Here is a 16,280-nt window from a genome sequence, read left to right as displayed (position 1 = left end):
GTACTCCAATTTAAAGGAAAAAAGGTTCCACCTGTCAGTGAAAATCATCCGGTAGCATGGAAACAGTGGAGCGTGTCCGTGCAAGTTTCACACAAAAATCCTCAGAAATCCCGTCACAGTAAGCAGAGAATTGGACGTCCCTACCGATTGCAATTGTTACCGGCCCTGAAACCGGATGATAAAGAGCGGCGACATTCTTCCTGCGAGAGTCTGCAAACTGTAATGGAGAGCGATGGTTTCATGGAGTCCTTAGTGTTTTTAGTGATGAATCTGCCTTCCACCTTTCGGGAACAGTTATGTAACGTAATGTCAGAATTTGGGGAGGGGAAACCCGAATGTCTACGTGAAGCTAATAATGTGCGACTCCAAGGTGAATGTATTTTGTGTTATAACCTGTATGAAAGTGTCCGGCCTCTTCTTATTCCATGGGGAAACAATCCTGGGGATTTCGTACCTGGACACTACAGATATGGCTTCTGCCGCAGATGGATCAGAAAATCCCAGGTTTCATCTTCCAAAATGATGCCCCCCCAAGTCAGAAGTGAGTTCAGTAGGCGACAACCAGACAGATGGATTGGCCATGATCTTCTTCCTTGGCCTCCACGCTCCACTTTATGTTTTGTGATATATTTTTTATGGGGGAGTATTAGAGTTTACAGGCCCCCCTTACCACCCACCATGTATGATCTCCATTGCATCAGTCAGTTGTGATCTTCTTTAACATGTATGGCTATAATATGTATGGCAGGAACTTGACTACAGGCTCCATGTGTGTCCAGTGGTCAGGGGTCACCCTATGGAACACTGCACCCTATAGGGAGGATTAATTGCTAATTGGTGGAGGTTCCATCGTTGAGACCCCACAATGACAGGATTGCAGCCCCAACATGTTCAAAAGTATGAGCAGTGAAGAAAATAGCACATATGCACCTCCACTCCATCCACTTTAATGAGACCACTGGAGATAGCCACGTTCAAGCACTGCCACTATTAGTGCACCTACACGTCCCAAGTACCCAAGAAGGAGGCAAGCAAGTTTCACCTGATCCATCATTTGTCGTTCCCGTCTGGCGAGTCGGTAAATGATGGCATCTCTAGAGAACAAGCCGCTGTCTCTTACACATCTTTCGATCGGGCGGTGTGTTTGGTACAATGTATCAAGAAAGAGAAGTGACAGCAAGTATGGTGCAAAATATTAAAAGTCCATTTTATTTCTCCACATTACAATCAGCGAAGTTTCAACTGTATTAGTCTTTGTCAAGCTTCTTTGTTAAGGCGGTGCATTTGGTATAGTCAGACGGCAAGTGGGCTCGGTTGGCGAAAGCGTACATTGAGTCGGCTTTTCGCTTGTTACCGATGCACCCTGATTGTTTTCACCTATTAGGTTGCAGGCTCAACGGGCAATTTTTCATGGATATGTGTCTACCGATGGGATGCTCCATATCATGCTACTACTTCGAGTTATTCAGCTCATTTTTGGAATGGATGCTCAAGCACAAGATGGGCATAAGGTCAGTTATTCACTATTTGGATGATTTTTTGTTTGTGGGCCCAAAAGGACATCGAGGGATTGCAAAATTTTGTTGGCGTCTTTCTGTAAGCTGATGAGTCAGGCCGGCATACCGCTATCAGAGGAAAAAACGATGGGACCGATGTCGCATTTAATATTTTGGGACATTGAAATAGACACAGTCGAGATGGTTTTCTGGCTGCTAGGAGAGAAGGTGGCTCGGTTGAGGCAGACGATGAAAGTGGTGGGTAGTTGCAAGAAAGTGACTTTATACCAAATGCAATTGCTGTTGAGTCTATTGAATTTTGCTTGTAAAGTGATTTCAATGGGCCGCACCTTTTCAAGACAACTTTCTTGGCGACGGTAGAGATAAAAGAGTTCCATCATTTTGTACGTGTGACGTGGGACATGCGGGCCTACCTTCAGGTGTGGGAGGTTTTTCTGCACGCTTTCAACGGGCAGGTGATGTGCCTGAAGGAAGAATTGGCTTGCAGAGAGAGCTCAGGCTTTTTTCAGACATGGCGGGAGCCATCGGTTTTGGGGTCATTTTCGGGAACAGTTGGTGCAGAGCCCCCTGACCAATGGTTTGGAACGAAAGACAGTGGACTAAAAATATAACGCTGTTGGAATTTTTCCCACTGGCAGTGGCTCTGGAAGTCTGGGGTACAGACTTGGTGGATCGGAGGATTTATTTCTGGTCAGATAATGCTGCGGTGGTGCAGGTGATCAACAAACAATCCTCGTACTCCTCCCCGATTTTGGCTTTATTTCGTCACTTGGTTTTGAGATGTCTACAAATGAACATATGCTTTCGGGCAAAACGTGTCCCGGGTTGTGATATGGGGCGGCTGATGCATACTCTCATTCACAGATGAAGACATTCAGGGAACTTCACCCGACAGCAGAGGCCGAGGGGGTACGTTGCCCTCTTTTATTATGGGAGCAGAGCAGAACTGCTGAAGCTGGTGCTTGCATGAGTTGCGGCTACAATGGTGGATTGCTTGCGGGATGACTGCTGAAGGGGTGAAAAATTTAGTGAAGTGGAAATCGGAGGCATACAAGTCATGCGTGCAGCCGGACTTGATGATTAGATAACTGGTATTGGCGTTTTAGGGATATGCACATTTTTCATAATTAGGATCGGTTTTGTTCCTGTTGGTATCGTGTGTTGCAGCTGGTGAGCCGTGGCACATATGGATTGTCGGGCACTCTTACATGCAATGGGTGTGTCCGTATGACCGGTTGGGAAGAACCTGGGCCTGGACGGAGTTACAGTGCATTGGCACGGTATAAGAGGTTTACAATGTCCAGGCTGCTGCACAAAGTCATGCGGATTGGCAGATGGACCCCACAGAGAGTGATACTGCTGATTCACGCAGGTGGAACGACTTTGGCGGTGTGAAGATGGGAGAGCTGCTAGTTTTAATGAAGCAGGACATGGTGCAATTTTGGGATTGTTTTGAAGACTCGGTGCTGGTTTGGTCTGACATTGTGGAACGAAAAGGCTGGAGAGGAGCACGGGATCCAGAAGCCATCGATCGGGTCAGGAACCTGATTAACTCTAAGATGTCAAGCTTCGTGCAATCCTTGGGTGGGATAGCGATTCTGCATTGGGAGCTGGAAGGCATACTCTCATTCACAGATGAAGACATTCAGGGAACTTCACCCGACAGCAGAGGCCGAGGGGGTACGTTGCCCTCTTTTATTATGGGAGCAGAGCAGAACTGCTGAGGTTGGTGCTTGCGTAACTTGCGGCTACAATGGCGGATTGCTTGCGGGATGACTGCTGAAGGGGTGAAAAATTTAGTGAAGTGGAAATCGGAGGCATACAAGTCATGCGTACAGCCGGACTTGATGATTAGATAACTGGTATTGGCGTTTTAGGGATATGCACATTTTTCATAATTAGGATCGGTTTTGTTCCTGTTGGTATTGTGTGTTGCAGCTGGTGAGCCGTGGCACATATGGATTGTCGGGCACTCTTACATGCAATGGGTGTGTCCGTATGACCGGTTGGGAAGAACCTGGGCCTGGACGGAGTTACAGTGCATTGGCACGGTATAAGAGGTTTACAATGTCCAGGCTGCTGCACAAAGTCATGCGGATTGGCAGATGGACCCCACAGAGAGTAATACTGCTGATTCACGCAGGTGGAACGACTTTGGCGGTGTGAAGATGGGAGAGCTGCTAGTTTTAATGAAGCAGGACATGGTGCAATTTTGGGATTGTTTTGAAGACTCGGTGCTGGTTTGGTCTGACATTGTGGAACGAAAAAGCTGGAGAGGAGCACGGGATGCAGAAGCCATCGATCGGGTCAGGAACCTGTTTAACTCTAAGATGTCAAGCTTCGTGCAATCCTTGGGTGGGATAGCGATTCTGCATTGGGAGCTGGAAGGCAAGAAGTGGGATGCTTTGAGAAGGGATGGGGGTTCATCCCAATGACATCGCACTGGACACCTTTGTATCTGGTTTACAGGACGGGCTGGAGGCAGGTATGCTGTATCCTTGATGGTGGAAACTTTTCATGCTAGCTACGATATAAAATAAGGAAGGTTAGCAAGCCAGCTGAGATCAGAGCTTACAAATGCCTGTTTTTCTGGATTTCAAGAACTTGGGATTTATGAAAGCATGGGAAGGGTTAAAAAGTTTTAAAAAGTTGTAATGTTATAAAAGTTATGTTAATAAAGCTGTGGCCCACCCCACGTTTAAAAGTCAGAAGTGGTTGAGTTTTGATTCAGGTAGAAAAGGGAGTGTGATGGGTTTGGAGAAGTACCTCCAGTCTCCCAGTCTGGGAAGAGGCTAATACTCACCGTTTTTAGTCAAGGGTCTTTGCGGTGCAGCAGCAGAAGATGGATCTAAAGAGCCTGAATATAGAGAAAAGAAGTGTGAGACTTCAACGAGAACAAACAAGTTTTGTGGCAACAAAAGAAATTAGTGAAAAGGGCTTATCCTGAAGAAAGTAGCAAAAGTGCGGCATTTCATCAGAGATGACAGTAGAGGCTGGGGACATAAAGGAGCTCAATGAGGCCTATTAGGAAAGCCCTGGACACAGAATTTTGGCATCCAAGAGTGGCAATTTTGGTTCTTCTGCCAAAATTGCAAATTCTTAGACATTTACATTGCGCCATGCCACTTTTTAAAAATTGGGCAGGGCTCGGATCTTGGGATATCGCTGTATGTATTTTGTCACATTTGCTATAATCTGCAGAAACTGGTATAGATTATAGCCAAAGCCTACTCCAGCTCACGGCTCGCATAGGTTCTCATCTGACGCCTGGAAGCTTGCGCCTCTTAACACATTTGTCGCTCATAGCTGAGCACAGTGTTTGATTAGATAGGTGCATGAAGCATCAATCTAAGTAAATAGACCTCGATGGTTGTGATGCATGTAGGAGGGATATGAGAGAAATACAACCACTGTCTTCCTTGCATTGCTCCGTGCATAGTTCTATGGTAATATTCATCTAATACCTATCATGTGAACTTTATAACATGTGCTTTGTATATAGGGAAATGCAGGAGAGAAACAAAAAGTGTCCTTCCTGCTTCAATGAATCTCAATGAAACAAACAGAAATTAAGCATCATTGAATTTAGAATTTACCGAGATGTAAGACGGCTGCGGGTCTTGGGGCTCTCGCTGCTCCTGCTGTGGGAGAGAAATATCAATGGAACACTGTAAATATCCAGGTATATAATAGTTTCAGGCAATGTACCGCATGGCATCTGTAAGATAAAGGGGTTGTCTGGTTACCGGATAACATGCCGTCTTTAGTACCCACTGTGCTTAAATAAGAAAAGGAAGTGTACTCACCCTTCCTCTGCCACTGCAATCCAGCACAGCAGCCCCGTTGTGGACCCGGCGTTTGTTGTAGCAGATTATGTCACTGGAAGTCAGAGGCCAACCGCTGTAGCCAATCAGAAGCTGCAGTGTCACCACTGCTGGTTCTCCTGGCATCTGCACTCAGATCCTGGGCACCATGATAGTAATAGTGCAGAATGGTGGCACTGCATCCCCCGATTGGCTGCAGCGGTCAATGGACTTCCAGTAACTTCATGTGTCACAACAAACGCCGGGACCACAGCGCTGGATCGTGATGCCAAAGGATGGGTAAGTACACTTCATTTTCTTATTTTAGCACAATGGGTGCTAAAGAGGGCATGTTAGCTGGTAACCGGAAAGCCCCTTTAACTGCTTGCCTTCCTGATTGGCCAACTGCAATCACTTAGTTATGGCCAATTCAGGATGCCATTAGCAGATGTATTTTCTATAGAGCATCTACAGTACTAGATACTCTGACTTACAAAGTCTGTTCTGGTGACAAAGCATATATCAAAATGATACAGAAGCTACAGAGATGATGCCACTAAATGACTTACATGTTTCTCTGCAGGCATTTTGGAACCCACCACTTTCTGGTTCTGAAAACAAGACATAATCAGATACAATGGATGAGAGGAGAACAGATCACATTACCAGTCTATAAGATTCTACATATGGATATTGCTCTATGTAATGTTCTTTGACTGCTACCGTAAATGAGGTGACACTCAAATTACAAATATGGTGACCCAATGAGCTCCAAAAGTGTAAATCCAGCTCTTCACCTTTACTAGGGTCCCTAATGAGGTCATCATTACTACTGGGGCTACTAATGGGGTAACTATTACTACTGGAGCCACTATAGGGGACACTAATACTACTGGGGCCACTGTAGTGGTTACTATTGGGGCTATTATGGAGGTCATATTACTACTGGGGCCACTAACAGGGTCACAAATACTACTGGGGCCACTAACAGGGAAACTATTACTACTGGGTCCTTTAACAGAGACACTATTATTTACTGGGGCCATTAGCCTGGTCACTGTTACTACTGAGATCACTATGACTATTGGGGCCACTAAAAGGGACACATTCTATTGGGGCCACTACTAGGGACACTGTTATTTTTGGGCCTTTGATGGGGGGTGGCAAGTGCTTGTTGTGGCCATTAAGAATAACAGAATTTAAAACATACATTGCAGTAAACTAAGCTCCAAACCACACCCCTCTTTGCCTTGACCAGTATGTTTTGGTGGCAAAGGTGGCAACCCTAGTTAGACACCAGTGTTCTTCTAGTAACATTGAGTGAACCAAACCAGTAGAACACTGTTTCTGGTAGGACTTTGCAAAAAAGCTCAGTTTGGGTTTGTGGCAAGCCAAACTTTTAGCAAAGGTCAACCTGAAAAAGGACTTTACTGGTTCAGTTTGCTCAACCATATCCGGCAGTATAACTCCAGCTGTGCACCTTCTATAAACTTACTTGACTGATTCCCTACTTGGCCAGGCCTCCTTCATGAGATGTTCTATAGGCCTATAATGGAGAATGCAGGTAAAGTTACAATCATAATTGGTCAAGAGGAAACTTACAAATAAAATTTAATCCATAGAATCTGTTCCTACTAAAGTCAAGCACCATAAAAGGAAAATCCTAAAGTAAAACAGTCAGGTCATCATTAATCTACAATGTTATAAAATTCAAATTTTCACCATATAATAGAAAATAATAAGCTTTCCACCAACCTTCTGATGGTTTCTCCTCCGATGTCCAAGTATTCTATGTCCATTTCTCCTTCCTCTTCCTCCTCTTCCTTTTTCTGCTCATATTTCTCCCTTGTGAATAAACATGATAAAACATAGGTAAATAATAGAGATGAGCGAGCATACTCGTCCAAGCTTGATGCTCGTTCGAGTATTAGGGTGCTCGAGATGCTCGTTACGCGAGACGAGCACCACGCGGTACTCGTCTCGATTAAACGAGCTGTATTGCCGGCTCCATTGAAAGCAATGGGCTGACGGCGATCTCAGGATGAATTTTCGGGAAGGGCTTAAAAATATAAGCCCTTACCTGAAAATCATCCTAAAATGTGTAAAAATAAAAAAATGTCAGCATAAAGATTGTTCTCCTCTGCCATAGCTGTAACAGGTGTGGCAGAGAAGAATGATGTTAGCCCATTGAATTCAATGGAGCCGGCAAAACAGCCGGCTCCATTGAAAGCAATGGGCTGCCGGCGAGTGCGGGATGAATTTTCGGGAAGGGCTTTAAAATATAAGCCCTTACCTGAAAATCATCCTAAAGTCCTTAGTCACACGTGTGTTTTTTCCCGCGATTTGCGGATCGCATGACGGATGCGCATCCGCAAATCGTGTGACCGGGGCTGAAAAATCACCCAAAAATACTGCTCCTAGCCGCGTTTAAATAGAAACGGGCCGGATCTGTCCAGCGCATTGAATTCAATGGAGCCGGCAATACAGCCGGCTCCATTGAAAGCAATGCACTGCGGGCGATCGCGGGATGAATTTTCGGGAAGGGCTTAAATATATAAGCCCTTCCCTGCCATTCATCCAGAAATGTGTTAAAATAAAAAAAAAATATATACTCACCCGGTCCCGGCAGACGGAGTTCAGCAGCGGCGGGCGGCAGTTCTATTAACTGCTCTCTGTAGTATTCAGCAGCCGGGAATTTAAAATCCCCGCCTACTGAATGAGCTGCCTCTGATTGGTCACAGCCTGACCAATCAGAGGCAGCTCTCACTCACAGCCATTCATGAATTCATGAATGGGTGTGAGTGAGTGCTGCCCCTGATTGGTCCCTGCGCTGAGCCAATCAGAGGCAGCTCTCACTCACACCCATTCATGAATTCATGAATGGGTGTGAGTGAGAGCTGCCTCTGATTGGTGAGGCTGTAACCAATCAGAGGCAGCTCATTCAGCAGGCGGGGATTTTAAATCCCCGGCTGCTGAATACTACAGAGAGCAGTTCAGGAGAACTGCCAGCCAGACGCGGCTGAACTCCGGCTGCAGCGGAAAGGGGAGTATACATTTTTTTTTTTTTTTACACATTTTAAGATGATTTTCAGGTAAGGGCTTATATTTTTAAGCCCTTCCCGAAAATTCATCCCGCGCTCGCCGGCAGCCCATTGCTTTCAATGGAGCCGGCTGTATTGCCAGCTCCATTGAATTCAATGGGCTAACATAGTTCTTCTCTGCCACAGCTGTTACAGCTATGGCAGAGGAGAACGATCTTTATGCTGACATGAGTTTTTTTTTATTTTTACACATTTTAGGATGATTTTCAGGTAAGGGCTTATATTTTTAAGCCCTTCTCGAAAATTCATCCCGCGCTTGCCGGCAGCCCATTGCTTTCAATAGAGCCGGCTGTATTGCCGGCTCCATTGAATTCAATGGGCTAACATCGTTCTTCTCTGCCACAGCTGTTACAGCTGTGGCAGAGGAAAGCGATCTTTATGCTGACAGTGCGGGGGGGGGGGGCACTCTTGCCGCTATTGTGGCTTAATAGTGGGACCTGTGAACTTGAGATGCAGCCCAACATGTAGCCCCTCGCCTGCCCTATCTGTTTCTGTGTCGTTCCCATCACTTTCGTGAATTTCCCAGATTTTCACAAATGAAAACCTTAGCGAGCATCGGCGATATACAAAAATGCTCGGGTCGCCCATTGACTTTAATGGGGTTCATTACTAGAAACGAACCCCCGAGCATCGCGGGAAGTTCGACTCGAGTAACGAGCACTCGAGCATTTTGGTGCTCGCTCATCTCTAGTAAATAACTCTGAAAATCAATAAGAAACCGAGAACAAAACAACCTAAACTATATAGTGAATCCACCCTTGGCCGGGTCTCCTTCACAGGATTCTCTATAAGTCTATAACGGAGAATGCAGGTCCAGTTATCATCATAATTGGTCAAGCGTAAAAACATACAAAAAATTTCATCTATAAAAACTGTTTCTACCCAACTCAAGTACCATAAAATGTAGATCCATTACTGAAACAGTCTGGTCATCCCTAATCTACAGTATTCTGCACCTTCTATAAACTTACTCGACTGATTCCCTACTTGGCCAGGCCTCCTTCATGGGATGTTGTATAGGCCTTTAATGGAGAATGCAGGTAAAGTTACAACCATAATTGGTCTAGAGGAAACTTACAAATAAAATTTAATCTATAGAATCTGTTCCTACTAAAGTCAAGCACCAGAAAAGGAAAATCCTAAAGTAAAACAGTCAGGTCATTATTAATCTACAATGTTATAAAATTCAAATCTTCACCATATGATAGAAAATAATAAGCTTTCCACCAACCTTCTGATGGTTTCTCCTCCAATATCCAAGTATTCTATGTCCATTTTTCCTCCCTCTTCCTCCTCCTCCTTTTTCTCCTCATATTTGTCCCTTTTGAATAAACATGATAAAACATAGGTAAATAACTCTGAAAGTCAATAAGAAACCAAGAACAGAACAACCTAAACTACAACTATATAGTGAATCCATGCATGGCCGGGTCTCCTTCACAGGATGCTCTATAAGTCTATAATGGAGAATGCAGGTCCAGTTATCATCATAATTGGTCAAGCGTAAAAACATACAAAAAATTTCATCTATAAAAACTGTTCCTACCAAACTGAAGTACCATAAAATGTAGATCCATTACTGAAACAGTCTGGTCATCCCTAATCTACAGTATTCTGCACCTTCTATAAACTTACTCGACTGACTCCATACTTGGCCAGGCCTTCTTCACGGGATGTTCTATGGGCCTATAATGGAGAATGCAGGTAAAGTTGCAATCATAATTGGTGAAGTGGAAACTTACAAATAAAATCTAATCTATAGAATCTGTTCCTGCTGAACTCAGGCACCATAAAATCAAAATCCAAAAGTGAAACAGTCTTGTCATCATTAATCTCCAATGTTATAAAATTCACATTTTCACCATATAATAGGAAATAATAAGCTTTCCACCAACCTTCTGATGGTTTCTTCTCCAATATCCAGGTATTCTACGTCCATTTCTCCTTCCTCCTCCTCCTCCTTTTTCTCCTCATATTTCTCTCTTTTGAATAAACAGGATAAAACACATAAGGTACATAATTCTGAAAGTCAATAAGAAACCAAGAACAACACAACCTAAACTACAACTATATAGTTTGGCCGGGTCTCCTTCACAGGATGCTCTACTAAGCCTATAATGGAGAATGCAGGTCCAGTTATCATCATAATTGGTCAAGTGTAAGCATACAAAAACTTTCATGTATGAAAACTGTTTCTACCCAACTCAAGTACCATAAAATGTAGATCCAATAGTGAAACAGTCTGGTCATCCCTAATCTACAATGTTATACAATGCATATAGTCACAATACAGTAGGAAATAATCTTTTTCACCAACCTGCTGATGGTCTCTTTTCTGATGTTTTCTATATCCATTACTCCCTCCTCCTCTTCCAACTCCACTTCCTCCTCCTCCTCCTCCTCCTCCTCCAACTCCACTTCCTCCTCCTCCTCCTCTTCATCTTCCTCCCTTTTGAATAAAAAAAAAATAAAACATATGTACATTATTCTGAAAGCCTGTAAGAGAACAAGAATAGAACAACCTAAACTACAGCTACATAGTAGACAATAACATATACAGCATTTTCCTCATACACTTCTATAACTGATCTCCCTCTCGTTGTGAGCGGGGTGTTTTGATTTACGACCATGGCAGAGAAGTCACATTCACCAGCTCTACCCAACCTTCTTATAACTATAAGGCTGGGTTCACACAGGGCGGATGTACCGTGGGTAATTCAGTGCGGAATTTCGCTGCGGCAAATCTGCCTTGGCCGCCAATCCCAGCCATGTTAATGGGATTTGTCAAAAATCTTGTCCACACGGAACGGTCAATCCAAAGCCACCGCGGATTCCCCGGCCGCAGCATGTGTATTTTTTTTTCCGTTGTGGCCGTGCCCTCCTCTATGGAAAAGCATGCGACCAAGCCACTCCAAAACCCGCAGCTGAGTGCTCCGGGCTTTGAAGCTGCGCTTTCCCAGTGGAAATCTAGCGTTTTTCACTGTGGAAAAACTGCAAGATTTCCACTGGAAATACGACTGGTGGGAACCAAGCCTAACCCTGCTTCCCTGTAGACTTACGGAATCATCTCCACACTTGGCCATAAAGATATTTCGTTATATTTAAATCGCCTACAATAGAAAACAGAAATCTGGTTAGAATCATCAATAATTATGTGACCCTGCAGAGAATACATCTGTGTGTAACTCATCTCTCTCAGGCAAATAGATAGGAACAGGGACATAACTATAGGGGATGCAGGGGATGCGGTTGCACCCGGGCCCAGGAGCCTTAGGGGCCCATAAGGCCTCTCTTCTCCATATAAGGAGCCCAGTACTATGAATAAAGCATTATAGTTGGGGGCCCCATTACAGGTTTTACAGGTTTTGCATTGGGGCCCAGAAGCTTCAAGTTATGCCTCTGTGCAGCATGGTTTAGGTATGTGTACGGGTACAGAAACAGATAGAGGGGATGCCCCTGATCAACTTTTGCATCAGGGCCCCTGAGTCTTTAGATGCGCCCCTGCATAGGAATACAATGTAGCATCTCCTCCTCCTATGTTATGATAGATGACACAGAAAGATTGTATTTTATCTAAACATTGGTATCCACATCAGGCCTGCTCCTATATGACTCAGTAGGGTAATACTACAGAAATACATGCATTATTATATATGGTAAGTACCGGTATCTTGGCTTGGCCCTCTTTACTCTCCACATCCATCTGTTATAGGAAGAAACATGACAAATATTATATATACATGTTATAGAAGATACCAGGAATATACATTATAGTACTGGCATCAGATATAACAGCCAGTACAGGCAAACACTGGAGCACATAGTGTTATGTCTATTAGGTGATGTAAACCAGATGTTGGAGATAAAAGTCCCAGTAACAGGGGCCACACAAATTCTATAAGACTCTTTACAATGATTAGTGTTGAGCGAACCAAACTTGTAGAATCCTGTATCGGGTCAAACTGCTAAAATTGTGGTTTGATACAAAGCCAAAGTGAGCTTTTAGCAAAGTTCTACTTGAAACAGAGTTCTACTGGTTCAATTCATTCAACACTAGTCCTGAACATCAGTGTATAATACTGTCTAAGGGCCACGAAAAGCCCTGTATAACATTCTGACAGTATTATACAGGGTTTTATGGCTCTCAGACAGTGTTAGTCATCAGTTTTAGGACTTTTGGTGAACTTTTGGTTTGGTTTAAACTAATTCAAACCCAACCAAAAGTTTTTCAAAAGTTTTGCAAACCAATTGAACTTTTCAAAACTTTGCTAATCGCTAAAAGTGATATGCATACCTCTCATCTGGGAAATGCTCCTCCTCCTCCAAAACTTTCTTCATCCTAATAGAGAGTAAAGAAAACAATGAGATTTAAACATCAGTGACTCCTGGGATTTCTTAAGATACAGACAAAAGTTTATATTAGACAGATATGTGCTTCTAATTTACTAGACCCAACCTGAAGCTAAGACCTTGACCTAAACTGATAGCTGTGAATACCCGCTGTAGTGTACTTATACCCAACCTGTACCCGCACCTCTAGACCTGAACCCAAAGCCTGAGCACCAACACAGCAATCCCAACATCTACTGCCTACATGGGCCACCACCCATCTATGGCTGACATCTTTGGTATCGTTCACATGTTCAGGCTATTAGTATATGCAGTCACTCCTCCCCAATCTGGGCTGGGTTGAGTGGGTGACTGCATATTAGCCTGCCAGGAACAAGCTGCTCCTCCACATATTATTGTCTGGCTGACTACATATCTTCAGGGCTTAAAGCCATTGCGCCTGCCCTGCGGCGATTGTGCCGGTGGCGATTGTGCCTGCCTTATGGCGATCGTGCCTATGGCGACCGTGTCTGCTTTGCAGACCTTCAGGTATTGTATTTTTGGCTTTTTCAGTGAATAAGGATAAAACACATAAGGTACATAATTCTGAAAGTCAATAAGAAACCAAGAACAAAACAACCTAAACTACAACTATATAGTTTGGCCGGGTCTCCTTCACAGGATGCTCTACTAAGCCTATAATGGAGAATGCATGTCCAGTTATCATCATAATTGGTCAAGCGTAAACATACAAAAACTTTCATGTGTGAAAACTGTTTCTACCCAACTCAAGTACCATAAAATGTAGATCCAATAGTGAAACAGTCTGGTCATCCCTAATCTACAATGTTATACAATGCATATAGTCACAATACAGTAGGAAATAATCTTTTTCACCAACCTGCTGATGGTCTCTTTTCTGATGTTTTCTATATCCATTACTCCCTCCTCCTCTTCCAACTCCACTTCCTCCTCCTCCTCCTCTTCATCTTCCTCCCTTTTGAATAAAAAAAAAATAAAACATATGTACATTATTCTGAAAGCCTGTAAGAGAACAAGAATAGAACAACCTAAACTACAGCTACATAGTAGACAATAACATATACAGCATTTTCCTCATACACTTCTATAACTGATCTCCCTCTCGTTGTGAGCGGGGTGTTTTGATTTACGACCATGGCAGAGAAGTCACATTCACCAGCTCTACCCAACCTTCTTATAACTATAGGGCTGGGTTCACACAGGGCGGATGTACCGTGGTTAATTCAGTGCGGAATTTCGCTGCGGCAAATCTGCCTTGGCCGCCAATCCCAGCCATGTTAATGGGATTTGTCAAAAATCTTGTCCAGACGGAACGGTCAATCCAAAGCCAGCGCGGATTCCCCGGCCGCAGCATGTGTATTTTTTTTTCCGTTGTGGCCGTGCCCTCCTCTATGGAAAAGCATGCGACCAAGCCACTCCAAAACCCGCAGCTGAGTGCTCCGGGCTTTGAAGCTGCGCTTTCCCAGTGGAAATCTAGCGTTTTTTCACTGTGGAAAAACTGCAAGATTTCCACTGGAAATACGACTGGTGGGAACCAAGCCTAACCCTGCTTCCCTGTAGACTTACGGAATTGTCTCCACACTTGGCCATAAAGATATTTCGTTATATTTAAATTGCCTACAATAGAAAACAGAAATCTGGTTAGAATCATCAATAATTATGTGACCCTGCAGAGAATACATCTGTGTGTAACTCATCTCTCTCAGGCAAATACATAGGAACAGGGGCGTAACTATAGGGGATGCAGGGGATGCGGTTGCACCCGGGCCCAGGAGCCTTAGGGGCCCATAAGGCCTCTCTTCTTCATATAGGGAGCCCAGTACTATGAATAAAGCATTATAGTTGGGGGCCCCATTACAGGTTTTGCATTGGGGCCCAGAAGCTTCAAGTTATGCCTCTGTGCAGCATGGTTTAGGTATGGGTACGGGTACAGATACAGATAGAGGGGGGGCCCCTGATCAACTTTTGCATCAGGGCCCCTGAGTCTTTAGATGCGCCCCTGCATAGGAATACAATGTAGCATCTCCTCCTCCTATGTTATGATAGATGACACAGAAAGATTGTATTTTATCTAAACATTGGTATCCACATCAGGCCTGCTCCTATATGACTCAGTAGGGTAATACTAGAGAAATACATGCATTAGTATATATGGTAAGTACCGGTATCTTGGCTTGGCCCTCTTTACTCTCCGCATCCATCTGTTATAGGAAGAAACATGACAAATATTATATATACATGTTATAGAAGATACCAGGAATATACATTATACTACTGGCATCAGATATAACAGCCAGTACAGGCAAACACTGGAGCACATAGTGTTATGTCTATTAGGTGATGTAAACCAGATGTTGGAGGTAAAAGTCCCAGTAACAGGGGCCACACAAATTCTATAAGACTCTTTACAATGATTAGTGTTGAGCGAACCAAACTAGTAGAATCCTGTATCGGGTCAAACTGCTAAGATTGTGGTTTAATACAAAGCCAAACTGAGCTTTTAGCAAAGTTCTACATGAAACAGAGTTCTACTGGTTCAATTCATTCAACACTAGTCCTGAACATCAGTGTATAATACTGTCTAAGGGCCACGAAAAGCCCTGTATAACATTCTGAGAGTATTATACAGGGTTTTATGGCTCTCAGACAGTGTTAGTCATCCGTTTTAGGACTTTTGGTGAACTTTTGGTTTGGTCTAAACTAATTCAAACCCAACCAAAAGTTTTTCAAAAGTTCTGCAAACCAATTGAACTTTTCAAAACTTTGCTAATGGCTAAAAGTGATCTGCATACCTCTCATCAGGGAAATGCTCCTCCTCCTCCAAAACTTTCTTCATCCTAATAGAGAGTAAAGAAAACAATGAGATTTAAACATCAGTGACTCCTGGGATTTCTTAAGATACAGACAAAAGTTTATATTAGACAGATATGTGCTTCTAATTTACTAGATTCAAGCTGAAGCTAAGACCTTGACCTAAACTGATAGCTGTGAATACCCGCTGTAGTGTACTTATACCCAACCTGTACCCACACCTCTAGACCTGAACGCAAAGCCTGAGCACTAACCCATCATTCCCAACATCTACTGCCTACATAGTCAGAATAGTGAGGATGAGCTCAGGGTATGAGAGGTTTCAAGGCATCATAAGGGAAATTGAACTTACCTAAAAATTTGCAAAACACTCTCCACGACTACCAAAACTAGAGGGGGACAAAGAAGAATGAGCAGAGATGAGATTATAGTATTTCCTGATAAGTATCTGTGATACATTTATAGGATGGAGAAAGGTGAGAGCGGAGAAGAGCTGGACTCACATAGAGGAGGCATATAGGAAGAGGGGCGAAATAATGGGGGACACTAGGAGATCCTGAGAGAGCAGACTTACCTCCACAACGACTACAACACTCTACAGAATGTTAGCGCTGCGGCTCCTTATATACCGCGTGCAACGTCATAATGACCGCAGCCAGGCCGACCGTCTCAACATT

At 43.7% G+C, this 16,280-nt stretch overlaps 2 long non-coding RNA genes across 2 annotated transcripts; both read right to left on the bottom strand.

The window, feature by feature from the left end:
- Positions 1-12,062: 12,062 nt before the first annotated feature.
- LOC136633389 (uncharacterized) lies at positions 12,063-13,729 on the bottom strand. Its single transcript, XR_010793269.1, has 3 exons — positions 13,652-13,729; positions 12,716-12,760; positions 12,063-12,124 (listed from the first exon to the last, which is right to left on the bottom strand). It is a non-coding gene; the product is annotated as an uncharacterized lncRNA (long non-coding RNA).
- A 1,224-nt stretch (positions 13,730-14,953) lies between these two features.
- Positions 14,954-15,979, bottom strand: LOC136633386 (uncharacterized). The gene is made up of 3 exons (XR_010793266.1): positions 15,956-15,979; positions 15,585-15,629; positions 14,954-14,993 (listed from the first exon to the last, which is right to left on the bottom strand). It is a non-coding gene; the product is annotated as an uncharacterized lncRNA (long non-coding RNA).
- Between the last annotated feature and the right edge of the window lie 301 nt (positions 15,980-16,280).

Source organism: Eleutherodactylus coqui, chromosome 6 (genome assembly GCF_035609145.1).
Source record: "Eleutherodactylus coqui strain aEleCoq1 chromosome 6, aEleCoq1.hap1, whole genome shotgun sequence".
NCBI classification, from domain to species: domain Eukaryota; kingdom Metazoa; phylum Chordata; class Amphibia; order Anura; family Eleutherodactylidae; genus Eleutherodactylus; species Eleutherodactylus coqui.
Note: the sequence above shows the minus strand (reverse complement) of the source record. Positions and strands in the feature narration are given on the sequence as shown.